This window comes from Haemaphysalis longicornis, unplaced genomic scaffold (genome assembly GCF_048455015.1).
Source record: "Haemaphysalis longicornis isolate Haplotype H1 unplaced genomic scaffold, Haemaphysalis longicornis Haplotype H1 scaffold_8, whole genome shotgun sequence".
Classification (NCBI taxonomy): domain Eukaryota; kingdom Metazoa; phylum Arthropoda; class Arachnida; order Ixodida; family Ixodidae; genus Haemaphysalis; species Haemaphysalis longicornis.
The window spans coordinates 125,663,100-125,668,176 of NW_027526445.1; the positions used below are offsets into that span (position 1 = coordinate 125,663,100).

At 52.0% G+C, this 5,077-nt stretch overlaps 1 pseudogene; it reads left to right on the forward strand.

The window, feature by feature from the left end:
• The first annotated feature begins 1,869 nt into the window (after nucleotides 1–1,869).
• LOC144148464 (uncharacterized) lies at nucleotides 1,870–4,559 on the forward strand (annotated as a pseudogene).
• The last annotated feature ends 518 nt before the right edge of the window (nucleotides 4,560–5,077 follow it).

The following is a 5,077-nucleotide window of genomic DNA, read 5'->3' on the forward strand; positions in this document are numbered from 1 at the left end:
AGGGTCACAGGCAGTTCCATGCTCATCTGCAACAAAGCTTGGATCCGTCAGAGGTTCATTAAGCTAATTGGTCAGAAAATATGCTCCATCGCACATTACGATAAACGTGTTTTGTTTCGTGCAATCCGTGTATTCTGTCCAGCTTTGCATGTCGTCCTTCACTGAGTGGAAGGGCACTAATTTTTTCTGATGAAGGCGAAAAGCAAAAACGCCCTAGTACCATTCATGTACTCGGTAAAATGGCAGCATTAATATACTTCTTGCTTCGCAAATGCAACATATAATTCGACATCGACGCGACATAAAATATTTCGCTGACTTTCCAAAAAAGTTACACGTGAGTACGTCTCCGAGGAAGCGATAATGTGGACGTCAAAATACGCCTACCCACGGTTAAGAAAAAGCACTAACGTGAAATTTTCAATGACTAGTCGGCACTGTTAAGACGTGAGCTAACCAAAGCTGCGGTAAAGTGTAGACATTGTAGCCCCTTGAAAGAAGTGTGAGTTATATTTTCTCACCCTTCCTGTGTTTTTTGCAGGCCTTTGTTGACGTTACCCTCAAGCAGTCACGTGCTCCAACTGTCTTCACTGTTCTCGGGGTTTTCGGCAATGCATCTTTTTACCCAGTTTTCCTTCAAATATATCGAGCACTAACGTAAGTTTTTCATAGTTCAGTTTGCTCACCGGTACAGAAACCTTATTTCCTGCATAGTACAGAGTGAGAAATTGCTTCGCTCTGTCTTGAGCTAGACAGTTCCTATACGCGCCTTACAATCTAGTACAAAAACCTACTTGACAAAACAACTCAGTTAATAGTAGTAGAACCAAGTGCTTGAGCAGTTAGCAGCACGCTGCTTTACCTGCATCGCGCATCGCTCGAGAGAATGGCTTTTTCTGCACTTCCTGGACTGAAAATATGTAGCTCGAAATAAACTGACTCGTTCCACTGTAAGTGCACGACACGGACAGTGTGTCTCCAATTAAAAAAAAAAGAAATGTTGTGGTGGCTGTGCTATCGTCTCATTGACGCTCATGGACAATACGTCTCAGTCCAAAATGTCGCCTAATGTTCACATAAAATTACCTTTTGAGTGGTAGTAACGCCAGCAAAAATATGCTTACAGCAAAATTCTTTAGTGACACACAACAACAAGCTGATATTCTCAGGTAGCCGAGGAGGACGCAGCTGTCTTGAAGGAAAAAAACAAGTTTACTGGACTTGAGCTTACTTGTTTACGTGTGCTCCCTTAACAACTCAACGAATGCGCAGGAGGCGAAGCTGCCGTTAGCAGTGTCGTGCGCCGACGAGTGTCGGGGAGTCGAATGCCGCGGCGTCTACCCTGTTAGTATTTATCCTACGGTGTGCTTGTTTCTGGAGCCGCCGAATTACGTCGAGAACAAGATTATTCGAGTCTAGTGACAACACGAAAAACACACTCCCATCAACCAAAATAACCCGTGCGGAACCAAAAGAAACAAGCCGAAACACGCGCTTTGCCTAGAACACAGATAACAGCCGAGCGCTGCCAAATAGCGAAGCAAAACACAAGTAAACAAACATAATGCCGGGGTTGGGGCCTGACACCCGCTCTAAGAGCACATCGAGGGGCGCTGCGAGGGCGCGACGTGAGCAAACGTGTGGTGTATCGGCTCCGCCAATTTTCGGCTGGGGCCGCGGCCCAAATCATCCTACCGAGGAAAAACTGGCATCGAACGATCCGGAATATCAGGCCGAACTACTGGATACTGAAGTCGTCCAGGTGGGCCCATTTTGTACCAATTTACAGCCGTTTTTCAACCGACCACGTGGGAGCCGCTGCGGCGACGCCAACGCCCGGCCGGGCGAAATCGGCCTTCCTAGGGCAAAATGGCAACTTCCGCACTTCAATCACGAGGTTACGACTCTGAGAGATGGCGTGGACCTCAGTCCCCACCACCGGTAACCAATATTCGATGGGGTTTCCGAAAATTCGGAGTCAAGCTTTACTGCAAGCGGCTGAACGCCGCTCCCAGGACAAAGGCAAGATGACGGCGTCCGACGTCGCCCCGGCCATCGGCTCGTCGGTCGGTAAAGTGTACGCTCCCGCGACGCGCGCCACGGTCCATGAAGTGGAAGCCGCGCCCAATGCCCAAACCCGCTCCCGAAGACTACGTTATAGTCATCAAGCCCAGGCAGCGTGTTTCTCTTCACGAAGCGTTCACGGAAACCGGATACGGCACCACCATCTCTACGTACCTCGGGCCGGAACGGGCCCGCGCCATCTCCGTTCTGCCATCACGAGACCAAAACATCATAATTGTGCATAACCCGGACATCGAGGCGGCCGACCGGCTCATCGGGGACTATGCTGTAAATACCGAGAAGGGATCGGTCCCGCTCCAAGGTTACCTTAGGCAAGACGGGGGCAACACGTGCTGCGGAGTGATTGTGGTCCGCAACACGGATACTACGGAAACTCTTCAACATCGAGTGTGCTGGCGTGCCGGCACCATCGTGGAAATCCGAAAATTCGGAACATCAAACAAGGCACGCATCACCTTCGCGGGTAAGGAGAAGCCCCGTTACGTGCATTATGACAACATGGTCGTCTCTGTGCAGAACTATTACAAAACTATCCCGGCCTCCATCCAGTGTAGTCGGGCATCGAGCGGATGCTTGTCCAAACCTGCAGCCGAACACGTGTGGACTCTGCAGACTCCAAGCTCCGCTAGTGGCGGGGGTGCGGATACCTCACAACTGTGTTTCCCGGTGTTCTGTGTGCGGTGGCGCCCATGTCACCAACTCTCGCGATTGTGTGGCAAAATTCCGCAAACCAAAGATAGCCGCCCAAACGGGCCGGAAAAAGAAAATAACGCCCAAGAAATAAAGCCGCCATCTTGGGCCACCCCACGACCAGCCTCGCCGGGAAACCTCTAACATCGAAAAACCACCTACTGGAGGTGATGGAAAGCGACTGTCGACGGCGTCGCCACCACACGGCGGCTTCGAAAAACGAACGGCGGAGACGCGTGGCGATACCAGGCCCTGGGTCAACGCCGTCAAAAACGGACGCCAGGTGAGCGGTTCGGGTGGGGTTGCTTTCTCCTCCTCCCTTCTTACTCCCCTCCCAAGGGCGCGGAGCCCCGAGCAAGATAAAAATTCCGCGCATTTCCCCGAGGGGAAGAATGTGAAAGTGCGAATGCACGAGTTGAATTTGCGCGGTTCGGTAATGTTCGCGAAAGAGAGATCACACACACACACACAACTACAAAGAAATAAAGATGCATTTATTCAGACACCTATTTGTGTTGTCGTTGTACTTGATTGCTAGAGCGGATCTCAGCTTTGAAATTTCGTGTCAGTACTCCTTTAAGCAGGTGCATTAGCCCTTCTCACGCCCGATTCTTGGCCAATCCCCCACGTGGGTATGTGCCATGTCAGCGGCCAGGCTGCGCGCGCCCATCTCCCCCCGTTGCCAAGGAAGACGAGGAGATTCCTGGCCAATCCCCCACGTGGGCATGTGCCATGTCAGCGGCCAGGCATCGCGCGCCCATCTCCCCCCGTTGCCAAGGAAGACGAGGAGCGCGCGCACCCGCAGCTGTTGCTATGTGGACTGACGGCGGTCGCCGGAATTCAGGGTCGCTTATAAAGTGCATTCGCACTTAAAACTTGCGTCCCAGTGCTTCGCACCCTCGGCATCGTTCACGGCCTGGAGATGTGATTTTTTTCTAGTCTAGTAACCACAGATCCAGACACCCTTCCTTTCAAATGAGATAACCGTTGCGGAATAAAAGGAAAAGACTAAACTCGCGTTTCCACACAGGTAACAACCGAGCGCGGCTGAATGGCAAAACAGAACACAAGAAACAAGCCCAATGCAGGGGTCGTGGCAGTGCCTACACACACGCGCGATATATATATATATATAATGTGAGCATAGGGACGTTATTGCCGGACATTATGCCCAAACGCAGCATAACCATCATCGCTTGCATTGTGGACACTAAGGGGTGTGTTTCCCGTTTAGTCTTGTCTTTGCACCCATCGCCATTCTCATCTGTAAATGATCATCATCATCCCCTCGCTTCGACTGAGGACAAACGTCTGGGCTCGGCGACCGAATAAAGGCCTTCTTGCGAAACGTCGTGATGTCATAGACACAAGCTCCTCTCTGATCATGTCACGGAGACCAGGTGCGCGGCCGTAGTTGTTCTGAAGGTAGGGCGTGTCGCGCTGTTGCAGCTCTTCACGAATGATGTCACGAATCAACATACGGAGCTCGGCATAGCCAGAAGGGCAGGTAGGGAAGGTGTCCTGTTGAATGCGGATAGACTGCAGATGGTCGAGCCGCTGACATATCGTTCGCACATCTGCAGTGCTATTGGGATTTTGTATAGCCATTGCATTAAAGGCAAACGAAGCAATTCCCTTTATGATGTGCCGCACCTTCTCCGTTTCAGGCATATCCTTGTCGGCCCGGCGGCAGAGCGCGATGACATCTTCAATATATGATGCGAAGGTCTCCTCTGGGAGTTGCACTCGGGCATCCAGTTTCTTTTTGGCTGCAGCCGAGCTAGCAGAGGACGTCCCGAAGATCTTGCGGAAGTCTTCCTTGAAGCGCGCCCAATCATCGATTGAACCTCCTTGGTTTAAGAACCACGTCTCCGCAACTTGTTTCAGGGAGAAGGAAACGTTCCGCAGTTTGAACGCGTCGTCCCATCCGTTGAACGCGCTCACTCGCTCGTACTGGTCGAGCCATTCCTCCGCGTCTTCACCCCGGAGGCCAGCGAAAAAGGGAGGCTCGCGTTGGCGGCTGGTGATTGTAATGGTTGGCTGGACCGGAACCGCAGCGTTGCTGCCCCAATGGCTGCTCTCGCGCTGCATGGGGAGCAGTAAGCGCCGACCTGATCGAAGCTCCAGTGGTGTCACCGGGAGAGGTAGATGGCAGAATCGAATGCACCCTCCACCACTTGAGAGACGGCGTTTCGCAAGAAGGCCTTTATTCGGTCGCCGAGCCCAGACGTTCGTCCGCAGTCGACGCGAGGGGATGATGACGACCATTTACAGATGACAATGGCGATGGGTGCAAAGACAT